Consider the following 16,470-nt stretch of genomic DNA (forward strand, 5'->3'; position numbering starts at 1 on the left):
ATTAGGAACATTCAGCACCCACCCGCTATCAAGGCAGCTGCCTATCATGTCATGCCCTACCTGCACAGGTGTGCTGGCTACTCAAATGATCCAATTAAGGAGGCCATTTAGTCAGCAGCAGCAGAAGTCCTGTGCCTGGACGCTCCAACAGCGGCCAGACACAAGCAGAAGCAGAAGCAGCAGCAGCACCACCTTTTGTTTTTTGGCTGCAGCAGCAGCAAGGCCCACAGGGCTGGCTAGCTGGCTAGCCAGCAAGCAGGTAGCAATGAAAGTAGGAATCTTTCTTTTTAACCCTGTAAGGGGGTGGTGCACTGTACCCGAAGATACTGCCATATCGGGTCAATGCATAGGGCGACGGAAGCAAGCTTCGAAATCGGCCCCCGTTCTCAAAAATCCATTTAATATATGGTCCCCAGATAGGGGACGTATCAGATATTAAACTGATAAGAACAGATACTACACTTGATCTTAGCCAAAAGGCCGAGAAGCGATAACCGTGAAAGGGGCGGGCCCAACAAGGTGCCCTTCATGGGCACTATCACTGCTTGCTGTCAGGGAGGCTGCCAGACAATTTTCCATGCACACTCTGGGCTGGGGGGCAGTCAACCACCAGTACACACAGCAGAACCTAAACCCATACCATTATTGCTAAGCAGCAAGACAGGGGCCCATTGCACTCCCACGGGGCCTTTTTAAATGCAATCCATAACCCGGATTTGCCAGGAACCCTTCTTACTCCTCCTACTTGCATGTGACACCGGGCTTAGGATCTGCATAGGAAACACACACACAAGCACACACCTACCTTTGTTGCCTGCAGATGCCTCCTTGGCTGTCCCCAAACGGTATCAAACCAACACCCACGGGAAGCTGTAAGCATAGAGGACATGCCTGCACCCCATTGGACTTACCTGTGTGGGTTAAACCCGGGTTATTTGACAACCTATGGCGGTGATGGTTCTGCTCAGGCAGAGCAGTGCTGATGCTCCTCATAAAGCTGTCGCTGCTGTGAAGGTTCTAGGTGACATCACAAATCCCTATGGTTACATACACAACAAAGCTGGGTTGTTGTTGTTTACACTCTGCAAGGCCTGTGGAAGTGAGTGACATCATAGCACTGTAGTTCTGAGGGTTCTAGATGGATGCAACAATCTCCTGTTGCTTCTATGAAGGCCATAATAGACGACATCACCAAACAGCTCCATAGTCACATACACAGCAAAGGAGAGATGTTGTTTACACCTAGTGATGTCAGTGGTATTGAGTGACATCACAGCACAGTGCTAAGGCTCCTGGGCCTGGACACAGCAGCGGCTGCAATATCTCAACGGAGAATACGTTTATATATATGTGTGTGTGTGCGCGTATATATATATATATATATATATATATATATATATATATATATATTTCTCCGCCGAAATCACTTTTAAACCCATTTCCACCTTTTTTTCCCTTCTCTTCCTCTTACTTTTTTTTCACGTTTTTTTACGTTTTTCTCCTTTTCGCCTCTTTTCTGGGCGTATTATTCTTCTTTTTCTTCTTTTTTTTCGTCTAATGCATACCCCATCAGTGCAGCAATGCTTATTCAATACCGCCAGCAGATGGAGACACTGGGGGATAATTTTCTAAGGATTTATACTGATTTTTCCTGTCTGAATTTGTCGCACAGAAAGTTGCAGGCCAAATATGTGTGACATTTCTGCGACTTTAGCTTCTAGAGCATTTTTACAACATTATACATAGGTGCTGAATACATAAAAAGCGACTGTTCAGCGACAGACAAGTCGCATCGGCTGAAAGTAGGCCAGAATGTCAGTCCATGTTGGAGCAGGTTTAGATACAGTCTAAAGTATAGATCTCAAAGTCTGTGCACAGAATTTAGCAAGGGCCTCGCACCTTCTGATGCATCAGGTAGGTGCACAATAGCATAGCCTAACCCTCTGTACTTTGGTCTATATTGATGCGGGACATAGACAGCCAGCTGATGACCAATCCATTAGTGCAATGGATGGCTGGAAGCATTTGTCTTTGCCTTTGCAATACCACAGAAGCAATGCATGGTCAATGTACAGCAATGACACACCTGTGTGAACAGCCAGGAGACCCCCCCCCCCCCCCATGTTATGTTACATAGTTACATAGTTAGTACGGTCGAAAAAAGACATATGTCCATCAAGTTCAACCAGGGAATTAAGGGGTAGGGGTGTGGCGCGATATTGGGGAAGGGATGAGATTTTATATTTCTTCATAAGCATTAATCTTATTTTGTCAATTAGGAACATTCAGCACCCACCCGCTATCAAGGCAGCTGCCTATCATGTCATGCCCTACCTGCACAGGTGTGCTGGCTACTCAAATGATCCAATTAAGGAGGCCATTTAGTCAGCAGCAGCAGAAGTCCTGTGCCTGGACGCTCCAACAGCGGCCAGACACAAGCAGAAGCAGAAGCAGCAGAAGCAGCAGCAGCACCACCTTTTGTTTTTTGGCTGCAGCAGCAGCAAGGCCAACAGGGCTGGCTAGCTGGCTAGCCAGCAAGCAGGTAGCAATGAAAGTAGGAATCTTTCTTTTTAACCCTGTAAGGGGGTGGTGCACTGTACCCGAAGATACTGCCATATCGGGTCAATGCATAGGGCGACGGAAGCAAGCTTCGAAATCGGCCCCCGTTCTCAAAAATCCATTTAATATATGGTCCCCAGATAGGGGACGTATCAGATATTAAACTGATAAGAACAGATTTTTTTTTTTTTTTTTTCCTCAGTTACAGACTATTGTTCAAGCGATCATCAGGTCACCTACCAAAACTCATCACTTCTAAACAAAGTCTGAAAAAACATCATGCGGAAAAATATCTCAATAAGAAAACTATAAGAGAAGCACAAATTCAAAACCTTGATCAGGATACTTACAACTTTCTCCATTCCTTGTATCTCCAAATCTTTTCAGCCTCTTCCTCTCCCATTCTCTTCTTGTCAAATAGAAAAATAATAAACAACCTTCCAAAAAAAAGTCTCTTCAACTCCCTTGGAGAAATACACACATTTTTAAAAACAAGCAGGTTTCTAGAATCCCATAAAACTTCTTTAAAAACAGAAAATACAATCCAGCTTTCACGTGTGTCCTCTCTCCTGCTAAAATCCTGACCAATAAAAATCTTCTCAAAATTAAAATCAACATATCCCGTGATTGCAGAAAAAAACCTCTGTAGAAGCATAAAAAATTCTCTTGCATAAAAACAGTTCCAAAATAAGTGCACTGTATCCTCCCTGCCTCCACAACCCTCTCTTGGACATTTCTCGCTCACTCTTATTCCTCGTCCATTCAGGAAAGCTCTGGTTGGGAGGCAGCCATGAAAAGTCATCCAGTTTACATCTCTCTGTCTATTGGATAATCCTCTAACATTAAAAAGATTCCAGATCTTCACAGACTGAGCAGTAGTGCAGAATGGTACTTCATATAATCTCTCATTTTTTCTTATTTCATTTTCAATTTTCTTTTTCTCAGGTTTTCCCAGGGAACTCAAACCAAATTGATCACTGAAAGATCTGAGAACCACATAGAAGGTAGGTATAACTTGCGCTATTGGTCTCCTCAGATCCTTCTCACACCAGCCCCATTTGGAAAACAACCATCCTGCCAAATACCTGCTCATGTCTGCCACCCAATTATTGCACTGAGACACTTTATAAATTAAAAGAAAGTAATGAGTCTTTAAAAACAGATTAATATCCGGGAAATTATATCCGCCTTTCTTCACGCTCTTCATCACTTCCTCCCTCTTCATCTTTTCCATCTTTGAACCCCAGAAAAAAATAAACAACTTCCTTGTCATCCTTCTGGTCCATAATTTGCCGGGTGGGAAAACCATTGCAGTATATAATAGTAGTGGCAAAATTACTGCCTTTAAAATCAGAACTTTACCTTTAAGGGACAAGTTTCTCAATTTCCAAAAAGATAATTTCTTCTCTATCTTCTCCTCCAACTTCTCATAACTTTTCCCTCCTTTTAGATTTTTTTCAAAAACAACCCCTAACACTTCAATATCTTCCTTCTCATCCACGCCATCCACCACCACTTTTCCTTGCTTTCCAAAATTACTCAATTGGCACTTCCCCCAATTGACTTTCATACCAGCAATACAACAAAAAATCTTTACATGCAAATTCACTCTATTAAGATCAGCTTGGGAAGTGCAAGTAAAAACCACATCATCCATGTAACTTAAAACCTTCAAATTCCTTCCATTACTTCCCGGGATAAAAACACCACTCACACATTTGTCCTTCTGTACATTTTTGAGCAAGGCCTCAATGACACAAATGAATAAAATTGGGGAGAGTGGGCATCCCTGTCGTACTCCTGATAAAATATTAAAACCCGGCCCCACATGTCCATTGACTAAAATCTGACTTGTTGCCCCATAATAAAAACTTTTAATCACAAACAGTAGCTTCTCAGGAATACCCATATGCTTTAAAACCATAAACAAAAAATCATGAGCAACTCTGTCATAAGCTTTTTCAAAATCAATGGATTCCACAAAAAGTGCATTCTTATTAAAATTACTATAATAAATAGAGTCTCTTAAAACTAATAAATTATCAGTTATTCTCCTATTTGGCACTGCACAAACTTGGTATTCTCCAACAAGGTGCTCAACTATGTCACTCATCCTGTTCGCCACAATCTTTGCAATGATCTTATAATCTGTATTCAATAATGTGATCGGCCTCCAGTTTTTCAAATCTCTTTCATCACCTTTCTTATGTATCAAGGTAATAACTCCTTTCTTCATAGACTCCGCTAAAATACCTGAGTTAAAAACATATTGCACCACCCGTGTAAAATCTTGCTTTAAAATATGCCAAAAAACTGAATAAAACTCAAAGGGGAGGCCATCACAGCCCGGTGTCTTCCCTTTCGCTGTCTTGTCCAGAGCCTGCTTGATCTCCCCTTCACAAACTTCCTCAATTAAAAATGCACTTTTTCCTTCAGGGACATTATTCTCTAAAATATTACAATAATCATTCATCTCCGTCTCACTGGCTCTGCTCTTATTACTAAAAAGTGTTTCATAAAATCTGCCAATCTCCTTCACCATCTCATCACCAACAACTTCCCCTGTAGGAGTTAAAACAGACTTAAAAACACCCCTAGCATTAAAACATTTTTTAAAGAAATATCTTGTACATTGTTCATTTTCCTCCAAATGTTGAACTTTGGATTTAAAAACAATATTTCTACCTCTTTCCAACAACCTGTTCTTCATCTCAATTTTCACCTTCTCAATTTCCTCCTCCACCTCCACACCAACATGTTTAAACTTAAAGAGAGTTTCTAAACGTGAGATAAGCCTTTCATAACCCCTCCTCTTTTCTTGTGCCCTCCTTATGCAAATGAACTTAAAATACTTAGCAAACTCACTTTTTGCCCAATCCCACCAAGCTAAAACATTACTAAAAACAGATTGTTTAGAAGTACAAGATAAAAAAAAATCTTTAAAACCGGCCATTACTTCTTCATCTTCTAATAGACTTACATTTAATTTCCAGAGCCCTCTACCAAAATGAAAGGACTCTGCAATACTTATTTCTGCCGACACCATCTTATGATCTGAGAAAGTTGACATCATTTGATTGCACCGGACCACCTTAATCCCCTCAGAGACAAGAATGTAATCAATCCGGGATTTACAGCGGCCACTATCTGATATATAGGTGTATCTTTCATCAGTGCTAACCATCAGTCCAACATCAGAATAATGTAAGTCTTGAATAATTTGGTTTAAAACATTTGAAGTAATATCAGTTCTAACCTTAGCAGAGCTCTCACGATCATTGACGGATCTAATGCAGTTAAAATCACCAACAATAATAGTACCATCACGACCAGGAATAAAAAGTTTAAGAGACTCTAAAAATAACACACGTGCCTGTTTTTCTGCTGGCGCATATACATTAAAAACTCTCATTCTCTGGCCTAAAAACTGAAAATTTAAAACCATACAACGACCTGGTACTAAAACTTGGCAATTTAAAACTTTAATGTCCCTGTTACACAATAAAATCCCCACACCTTCATTTTTATTCTCTGTGCATGTAGACCAAAAAGACTGCCCTCTCTTCCATTCATCTACATAAGGTGCAGACTTAATTGCACACTCCTGTAAACAAAATATATCTCCCTTCACATTCTCCAAAAAATCAAAAACTGCTGCTCTTCTGATGGTTGTTCCTATACTCCGAACATTAAGAGTAGCCACAACCAATGCCATTAAAAAGGAAAGAAGGCAATCCATTTTCTTAACATCCATTTTAACTAGAAGTTAGTATTCTGACCTTCAACCTTCCTTAGCAGCATCCCATAGCAATCAGGCGACCCCACTTGAGAGTCCCTGTCCATCATTTTCTCACCTCCATACACAGGATCCGTCTGATCCCCTGACCAACTCCCTTTCTTACACCTTTTACTTTTACCTTGAAAGCCTCCATTTGCATCTTCATCTTCATCTTCCCCCTCCTCCTCCTCCTTCTCCTCCTCTTCAGATGTTACATTCTCCTCCCCACTAATCACCCTCTGCCCAGGTGTTAGGGATCTCTCACTCTCATTCTCCTGAAACTCCATCCCCTCCTCCTCCCCCACCACTGGGTTTGGGCATTCAAAATCCTCAATTGTTTCTTCACATGGGGGAACCTCCCTACACACAGTCTCCACACTCTCCACCACTTTCTCTTTTTTCCCTTTACGTGCTTTCTTCTTACTGACCTCAGTAAACTCTTCACCAACACCAGTCTCCTCACAATGCACACCAGTGGAGTCACCCTCCTCCCCTTTTCCAGATTTTTCCTGAGTATTCATGTGCTGCACTGTCACACCTGCTGCACTCCCTTTTACAGAGTTCTCGTCAATCACCTGAGTCACCTCAGCATTCACACCAAAAACACGTGGAAATGGCCTTTCTCCTCTTTCCTCTCTTCTATTTCCTGCTGCGTCAGCATAGCTCATTTTCTTTCTATACCATAAACTGCATCCTCTAGCCAAATGCTCCTCACTACCACAGATATCACACGTTTTCTTCTCAGTACATTCACCCGAGTTGTGACCTGATTTCCCACAATTCCTGCAGCATACTCCTTGCTCAGGGCAAGACTCCTGTACATGTCCATAAGCGTGACAACGTCTACAGTACTGCAACTGTCCTTCATAAAAACAAAAACCTCTTTCTCCTCCAATAGAAAATACCTGTGGTATACTCTTCCTTCCCTCTTCCATTCCTTCGTCCTTTTTAAATTTTACAACAAATTTCCTTTTACAATTAAAGTACCCATGTCTGTTCTTGAGTCTTCCAAGAAATTTAACTTCATCACAATATCGGTACAAAAAATTGGTCACCATCTCATCCGAAACCTTCGGGTTGTACATATGGACTATAACAACCTTAGACATATTCATGAATAATGGCTCCACTTTCACCTTACTCATTATAGCTGGCTCATTCCTCCTCTTCATCACTTCTAAGTCCATGTAGACCCTCTGGCAAACCTCAGAATCATAAAAGGTTATATCGTAAATCCCTTGCCTAGGGAAGTCTTGCATAGCGATTACATGCCATACCTGAAGGTACTGGAGCTTGCGAAGAATCTCCAGCACAACTTGATCCAATCCAATCGTCCCCCGGTGTTCGCCAGGAACGTAAATCCGCACCGTATCCTCGAGTCCTCGAGTCCTCTCTCCGCTCATTTTTGCAGGTTAAGATACCCACTATCGCAACCCAGTAACAATCCAGGGCCCCCCCGCAAAAGAGGGCCCCGATCACCACCCCTTCCGACTCCTACCCTGCCCGGTAAACCGCACAGGATCTTAGCCAAAAGGCCGAGAAGCGATAACCGTGAAAGGGGCGGGCCCAACAAGGTGCCCTTCATGGGCACTATCACTGCTTGCTGTCAGGGAGACTGCCAGACAATTTTCCATGCACACTCTGGGCTGGGGGGCAGTCAACCACCAGTACACACAGCAGAACCTAAACCCATACCATTATTGCTAAGCAGCAAGACAGGGGCCCATTGCACTCCCACGGGGCCTTTTTAAATGCAATCCATAACCCGGACTTGCCAGGAACCCTTCTTACTCCTCCTACTTGCATGTGACACTGGGCTTAGGATCTGCATAGGAAACACACACACAAGCACACACCTACCTTTGTTGCCTGCAGATGCCTCCTTGGCTGTCCCCAAACGGTATCAAACCAACACCCACGGGAAGCTGTAAGCATAGAGGACATGCCTGCACCCCATTGGACTTACCTGTGTGGGTTAAACCCGGGTTATTTGACAACCTATGGCGGTGATGGTTCTGCTCAGGCAGAGCAGTGCTGATGCTCCTCATAAAGCTGTCGCTGCTGTGAAGGTTCTAGGTGACATCACAAATCCCTATGGTTACATACACAACAAAGCTGGGTTGTTGTTGTTTACACTCTGCAAGGCCTGTGGAAGTGAGTGACATCATAGCACTGTAGTTCTGAGGGTTCTAGATGGATGCAACAATCTCCTGTTGCTTCTATGAAGGCCATAATAGACGACATCACCAAACAGCTCCATAGTCACATACACAGCAAAGGAGAGATGTTGTTTACACCTAGTGATGTCAGTGGTATTGAGTGACATCACAGCACAGTGCTAAGGCTCCTGGGCCTGGACACAGCAGCGGCTGCAATATCTCAACGGAGAATACGTTTATATATATGTGTGTGTGTGCGCGTATATATATATATATATATATATATATATATATATATATATATTTCTCCGCCGAAATCACTTTTAAACCCATTTCCACCTTTTTTTCCCTTCTCTTCCTCTTACTTTTTTTTCACGTTTTTTTACGTTTTTCTCCTTTTCGCCTCTTTTCTGGGCGTATTATTCTTCTTTTTCTTCTTTTTTTTCGTCTAATGCATACCCCATCAGTGCAGCAATGCTTATTCAATACTGCCAGCAGATGGAGACACTGGGGGATAATTTTCTAAGGATTTATACTGATTTTTCCTGTCTGAATTTGTCGCACAGAAAGTTGCAGGCCAAATATGTGTGACATTTCTGCGACTTTAGCTTCTAGAGCATTTTTACAACATTATACATAGGTGCTGAATACATAAAAAGCGACTGTTCAGCGACAGACAAGTCGCATCGGCTGAAAGTAGGCCAGAATGTCAGTCCATGTTGGAGCAGGTTTAGATACAGTCTAAAGTATAGATCTCAAAGTCTGTGCACAGAATTTAGCAAGGGCCTCGCACCTTCTGATGCATCAGGTAGGTGCACAATAGCATAGCCTAACCCTCTGTACTTTGGTCTATATTGATGCGGGACATAGACAGCCAGCTGATGACCAATCCATTAGTGCAATGGATGGCTGGAAGCATTTGTCTTTGCCTTTGCAATACCACAGAAGCAATGCATGGTCAATGTACAGCAATGACACACCTGTGTGAACAGCCAGGAGACCCCCCCCCCCCCATGTTATGTTACATAGTTACATAGTTAGTACGGTCGAAAAAAGACATATGTCCATCAAGTTCAACCAGGGAATTAAGGGGTAGGGGTGTGGCGCGATATTGGGGAAGGGATGAGATTTTATATTTCTTCATAAGCATTAATCTTATTTTGTCAATTAGGAACATTCAGCACCCACCCGCTATCAAGGCAGCTGCCTATCATGTCATGCCCTACCTGCACAGGTGTGCTGGCTACTCAAATGATCCAATTAAGGAGGCCATTTAGTCAGCAGCAGCAGAAGTCCTGTGCCTGGACGCTCCAACAGCGGCCAGACACAAGCAGAAGCAGAAGCAGAAGCAGCAGAAGCAGCAGCAGCACCACCTTTTGTTTTTTGGCTGCAGCAGCAGCAAGGCCCACAGGGCTGGCTAGCTGGCTAGCCAGCAAGCAGGTAGCAATGAAAGTAGGAATCTTTCTTTTTAACCCTGTAAGGGGGTGGTGCACTGTACCCGAAGATACTGCCATATCGGGTCAATGCATAGGGCGACGGAAGCAAGCTTCGAAATCGGCCCCCGTTCTCAAAAATCCATTTAATATATGGTCCCCAGATAGGGGACGTATCAGATATTAAACTGATAAGAACAGATACTACACTTGATCTTAGCCAAAAGGCCGAGAAGCGATAACCGTGAAAGGGGCGGGCCCAACAAGGTGCCCTTCATGGGCACTATCACTGCTTGCTGTCAGGGAGGCTGCCAGACAATTTTCCATGCACACTCTGGGCTGGGGGGCAGTCAACCACCAGTACACACAGCAGAACCTAAACCCATACCATTATTGCTAAGCAGCAAGACAGGGGCCCATTGCACTCCCACGGGGCCTTTTTAAATGCAATCCATAACCCGGACTTGCCAGGAACCCTTCTTACTCCTCCTACTTGCATGTGACACTGGGCTTAGGATCTGCATAGGAAACACACACACAAGCACACACCTACCTTTGTTGCCTGCAGATGCCTCCTTGGCTGTCCCCAAACGGTATCAAACCAACACCCACGGGAAGCTGTAAGCATAGAGGACATGCCTGCACCCCATTGGACTTACCTGTGTGGGTTAAACCCGGGTTATTTGACAACCTATGGCGGTGATGGTTCTGCTCAGGCAGAGCAGTGCTGATGCTCCTCATAAAGCTGTCGCTGCTGTGAAGGTTCTAGGTGACATCACAAATCCCTATGGTTACATACACAACAAAGCTGGGTTGTTGTTGTTTACACTCTGCAAGGCCTGTGGAAGTGAGTGACATCATAGCACTGTAGTTCTGAGGGTTCTAGATGGATGCAACAATCTCCTGTTGCTTCTATGAAGGCCATAATAGACGACATCACCAAACAGCTCCATAGTCACATACACAGCAAAGGAGAGATGTTGTTTACACCTAGTGATGTCAGTGGTATTGAGTGACATCACAGCACAGTGCTAAGGCTCCTGGGCCTGGACACAGCAGCGGCTGCAATATCTCAACGGAGAATACGTTTATATATATGTGTGTGTGTGCGCGTATATATATATATATATATATATATATATATATATATATATATATATTTCTCCGCCGAAATCACTTTTAAACCCATTTCCACCTTTTTTTCCCTTCTCTTCCTCTTACTTTTTTTTCACGTTTTTTTACGTTTTTCTCCTTTTCGCCTCTTTTCTGGGCGTATTATTCTTCTTTTTCTTCTTTTTTTTCGTCTAATGCATACCCCATCAGTGCAGCAATGCTTATTCAATACCGCCAGCAGATGGAGACACTGGGGGATAATTTTCTAAGGATTTATACTGATTTTTCCTGTCTGAATTTGTCGCACAGAAAGTTGCAGGCCAAATATGTGTGACATTTCTGCGACTTTAGCTTCTAGAGCATTTTTACAACATTATACATAGGTGCTGAATACATAAAAAGCGACTGTTCAGCGACAGACAAGTCGCATCGGCTGAAAGTAGGCCAGAATGTCAGTCCATGTTGGAGCAGGTTTAGATACAGTCTAAAGTATAGATCTCAAAGTCTGTGCACAGAATTTAGCAAGGGCCTCGCACCTTCTGATGCATCAGGTAGGTGCACAATAGCATAGCCTAACCCTCTGTACTTTGGTCTATACTGATGCGGGACATAGACAGCCAGCTGATGACCAATCCATTAGTGCAATGGATGGCTGGAAGCATTTGTCTTTGCCTTTGCAATACCACAGAAGCAATGCATGGTCAATGTACAGCAATGACACACCTGTGTGAACAGCCAGGAGACCCCCCCCCCCCCCATGTTATGTTACATAGTTACATAGTTAGTACGGTCGAAAAAAGACATATGTCCATCAAGTTCAACCAGGGAATTAAGGGGTAGGGGTGTGGCGCGATATTGGGGAAGGGATGAGATTTTATATTTCTTCATAAGCATTAATCTTATTTTGTCAATTAGGAACATTCAGCACCCACCCGCTATCAAGGCAGCTGCCTATCATGTCATGCCCTACCTGCACAGGTGTGCTGGCTACTCAAATGATCCAATTAAGGAGGCCATTTAGTCAGCAGCAGCAGAAGTCCTGTGCCTGGACGCTCCAACAGCGGCCAGACACAAGCAGAAGCAGAAGCAGAAGCAGCAGAAGCAGCAGCAGCACCTTTTGTTTTTTGGCTGCAGCAGCAGCAAGGCCCACAGGGCTGGCTAGCTGGCTAGCCAGCAAGCAGGTAGCAATGAAAGTAGGAATCTTTCTTTTTAACCCTGTAAGGGGGTGGTGCACTGTACCCGAAGATACTGCCATATCGGGTCAATGCATAGGGCGACGGAAGCAAGCTTCGAAATCGGCCCCCGTTCTCAAAAATCCATTTAATATATGGTCCCCAGATAGGGGACGTATCAGATATTAAACTGATAAGAACAGATACTACACTTGATCTTAGCCAAAAGGCCGAGAAGCGATAACCGTGAAAGGGGCGGGCCCAACAAGGTGCCCTTCATGGGCACTATCACTGCTTGCTGTCAGGGAGGCTGCCAGACAATTTTCCATGCACACTCTGGGCTGGGGGGCAGTCAACCACCAGTACACACAGCAGAACCTAAACCCATACCATTATTGCTAAGCAGCAAGACAGGGGCCCATTGCACTCCCACGGGGCCTTTTTAAATGCAATCCATAACCCGGATTTGCCAGGAACCCTTCTTACTCCTCCTACTTGCATGTGACACTGGGCTTAGGATCTGCATAGGAAACACACACACAAGCACACACCTACCTTTGTTGCCTGCAGATGCCTCCTTGGCTGTCCCCAAACGGTATCAAACCAACACCCACGGGAAGCTGTAAGCATAGAGGACATGCCTGCACCCCATTGGACTTACCTGTGTGGGTTAAACCCGGGTTATTTGACAACCTATGGCGGTGATGGTTCTGCTCAGGCAGAGCAGTGCTGATGCTCCTCATAAAGCTGTCGCTGCTGTGAAGGTTCTAGGTGACATCACAAATCCCTATGGTTACATACACAACAAAGCTGGGTTGTTGTTGTTTACACTCTGCAAGGCCTGTGGAAGTGAGTGACATCATAGCACTGTAGTTCTGAGGGTTCTAGATGGATGCAACAATCTCCTGTTGCTTCTATGAAGGCCATAATAGACGACATCACCAAACAGCTCCATAGTCACATACACAGCAAAGGAGAGATGTTGTTTACACCTAGTGATGTCAGTGGTATTGAGTGACATCACAGCACAGTGCTAAGGCTCCTGGGCCTGGACACAGCAGCGGCTGCAATATCTCAACGGAGAATACGTTTATATATATGTGTGTGTGTGCGCGTATATATATATATATATATATATATATATATATATATATATATATTTCTCCGCCGAAATCACTTTTAAACCCATTTCCACCTTTTTTTCCCTTCTCTTCCTCTTACTTTTTTTTCACGTTTTTTTACGTTTTTCTCCTTTTCGCCTCTTTTCTGGGCGTATTATTCTTCTTTTTCTTCTTTTTTTTCGTCTAATGCATACCCCATCAGTGCAGCAATGCTTATTCAATACCGCCAGCAGATGGAGACACTGGGGGATAATTTTCTAAGGATTTATACTGATTTTTCCTGTCTGAATTTGTCGCACAGAAAGTTGCAGGCCAAATATGTGTGACATTTCTGCGACTTTAGCTTCTAGAGCATTTTTACAACATTATACATAGGTGCTGAATACATAAAAAGCGACTGTTCAGCGACAGACAAGTCGCATCGGCTGAAAGTAGGCCAGAATGTCAGTCCATGTTGGAGCAGGTTTAGATACAGTCTAAAGTATAGATCTCAAAGTCTGTGCACAGAATTTAGCAAGGGCCTCGCACCTTCTGATGCATCAGGTAGGTGCACAATAGCATAGCCTAACCCTCTGTACTTTGGTCTATATTGATGCGGGACATAGACAGCCAGCTGATGACCAATCCATTAGTGCAATGGATGGCTGGAAGCATTTGTCTTTGCCTTTGCAATACCACAGAAGCAATGCATGGTCAATGTACAGCAATGACACACCTGTGTGAACAGCCAGGAGACCCCCCCCCCCCCCCATGTTATGTTACATAGTTACATAGTTAGTACGGTCGAAAAAAGACATATGTCCATCAAGTTCAACCAGGGAATTAAGGGGTAGGGGTGTGGCGCGATATTGGGGAAGGGATGAGATTTTATATTTCTTCATAAGCATTAATCTTATTTTGTCAATTAGGAACATTCAGCACCCACCCGCTATCAAGGCAGCTGCCTATCATGTCATGCCCTACCTGCACAGGTGTGCTGGCTACTCAAATGATCCAATTAAGGAGGCCATTTAGTCAGCAGCAGCAGAAGTCCTGTGCCTGGACGCTCCAACAGCGGCCAGACACAAGCAGAAGCAGAAGCAGAAGCAGCAGAAGCAGCAGCAGCACCACCTTTTGTTTTTTGGCTGCAGCAGCAGCAAGGCCCACAGGGCTGGCTAGCTGGCTAGCCAGCAAGCAGGTAGCAATGAAAGTAGGAATCTTTCTTTTTAACCCTGTAAGGGGGTGGTGCACTGTACCCGAAGATACTGCCATATCGGGTCAATGCATAGGGCGACGGAAGCAAGCTTCGAAATCGGCCCCCGTTCTCAAAAATCCATTTAATATATGGTCCCCAGATAGGGGACGTATCAGATATTAAACTGATAAGAACAGATACTACACTTGATCTTAGCCAAAAGGCCGAGAAGCGATAACCGTGAAAGGGGCGGGCCCAACAAGGTGCCCTTCATGGGCACTATCACTGCTTGCTGTCAGGGAGGCTGCCAGACAATTTTCCATGCACACTCTGGGCTGGGGGGCAGTCAACCACCAGTACACACAGCAGAACCTAAACCCATACCATTATTGCTAAGCAGCAAGACAGGGGCCCATTGCACTCCCACGGGGCCTTTTTAAATGCAATCCATAACCCGGATTTGCCAGGAACCCTTCTTACTCCTCCTACTTGCATGTGACACTGGGCTTAGGATCTGCATAGGAAACACACACACAAGCACACACCTACCTTTGTTGCCTGCAGATGCCTCCTTGGCTGTCCCCAAACGGTATCAAACCAACACCCACGGGAAGCTGTAAGCATAGAGGACATGCCTGCACCCCATTGGACTTACCTGTGTGGGTTAAACCCGGGTTATTTGACAACCTATGGCGGTGATGGTTCTGCTCAGGCAGAGCAGTGCTGATGCTCCTCATAAAGCTGTCGCTGCTGTGAAGGTTCTAGGTGACATCACAAATCCCTATGGTTACATACACAACAAAGCTGGGTTGTTGTTGTTTACAGTCTGCAAGGCCTGTGGAAGTGAGTGACATCATAGCACTGTAGTTCTGAGGGTTCTAGATGGATGCAACAATCTCCTGTTGCTTCTATGAAGGCCATAATAGACGACATCACCAAACAGCTCCATAGTCACATACACAGCAAAGGAGAGATGTTGTTTACACCTAGTGATGTCAGTGGTATTAAGTGACATCACAGCACAGTGCTAAGGCTCCTGGGCCTGGACACAGCAGCGGCTGCAATATCTCAACGGAGAATACGTTTATATATATGTGTGTGTGTGCGCGTATATATATATATATATATATATATATATATATATATATATATTTCTCCGCCGAAATCACTTTTAAACCCATTTCCACCTTTTTTTCCCTTCTCTTCCTCTTACTTTTTTTTCACGTTTTTTTACGTTTTTCTCCTTTTCGCCTCTTTTCTGGGCGTATTATTCTTCTTTTTCTTCTTTTTTTTCGTCTAATGCATACCCCATCAGTGCAGCAATGCTTATTCAATACCGCCAGCAGATGGAGACACTGGGGGATAATTTTCTAAGGATTTATACTGATTTTTCCTGTCTGAATTTGTCGCACAGAAAGTTGCAGGCCAAATATGTGTGACATTTCTGCGACTTTAGCTTCTAGAGCATTTTTACAACATTATACATAGGTGCTGAATACATAAAAAGCGACTGTTCAGCGACAGACAAGTCGCATCGGCTGAAAGTAGGCCAGAATGTCAGTCCATGTTGGAGCAGGTTTAGATACAGTCTAAAGTATAGATCTCAAAGTCTGTGCACAGAATTTAGCAAGGGCCTCGCACCTTCTGATGCATCAGGTAGGTGCACAATAGCATAGCCTAACCCTCTGTACTTTGGTCTATATTGATGCGGGACATAGACAGCCAGCTGATGACCAATCCATTAGTGCAATGGATGGCTGGAAGCATTTGTCTTTGCCTTTGCAATACCACAGAAGCAATGCATGGTCAATGTACAGCAATGACACACCTGTGTGAACAGCCAGGAGACCCCCCCCTCCCCCCCCCATGTTATGTTACATAGTTACATAGTTAGTACGGTCGAAAAAAGACATATGTCCATCAAGTTCAACCAGGGAATTAAGGGGTAGGGGTGTGGCGCG

The 16,470-nt window shown here is 44.0% G+C and overlaps 5 non-coding genes across 5 annotated transcripts; all 5 read right to left on the reverse strand.

The window, feature by feature from the left end:
* Nucleotides 1–301: 301 nt before the first annotated feature.
* On the reverse strand, nucleotides 302–492 carry LOC130348053 (U2 spliceosomal RNA). The gene has a single exon (XR_008885850.1). It is a non-coding gene; the product is annotated as a U2 spliceosomal RNA (small nuclear RNA).
* A 2,092-nt stretch (nucleotides 493–2,584) lies between these two features.
* Nucleotides 2,585–2,784, reverse strand: LOC130348093 (U2 spliceosomal RNA). The gene has a single exon (XR_008885887.1). It is a non-coding gene; the product is annotated as a U2 spliceosomal RNA (small nuclear RNA).
* A 7,194-nt stretch (nucleotides 2,785–9,978) lies between these two features.
* LOC130348054 (U2 spliceosomal RNA) lies at nucleotides 9,979–10,169 on the reverse strand. Its single transcript, XR_008885851.1, has one exon. It is a non-coding gene; the product is annotated as a U2 spliceosomal RNA (small nuclear RNA).
* A 2,096-nt stretch (nucleotides 10,170–12,265) lies between these two features.
* Nucleotides 12,266–12,456, reverse strand: LOC130348056 (U2 spliceosomal RNA). The gene has a single exon (XR_008885853.1). It is a non-coding gene; the product is annotated as a U2 spliceosomal RNA (small nuclear RNA).
* Nucleotides 12,457–14,554: 2,098 nt separating this feature from the next.
* Nucleotides 14,555–14,745, reverse strand: LOC130348057 (U2 spliceosomal RNA). The gene has a single exon (XR_008885854.1). It is a non-coding gene; the product is annotated as a U2 spliceosomal RNA (small nuclear RNA).
* Between the last annotated feature and the right edge of the window lie 1,725 nt (nucleotides 14,746–16,470).

The sequence above is a fragment of the Hyla sarda genome, unplaced genomic scaffold (assembly GCF_029499605.1).
Source record: "Hyla sarda isolate aHylSar1 unplaced genomic scaffold, aHylSar1.hap1 scaffold_864, whole genome shotgun sequence".
NCBI lineage: Eukaryota > Metazoa > Chordata > Amphibia > Anura > Hylidae > Hyla > Hyla sarda.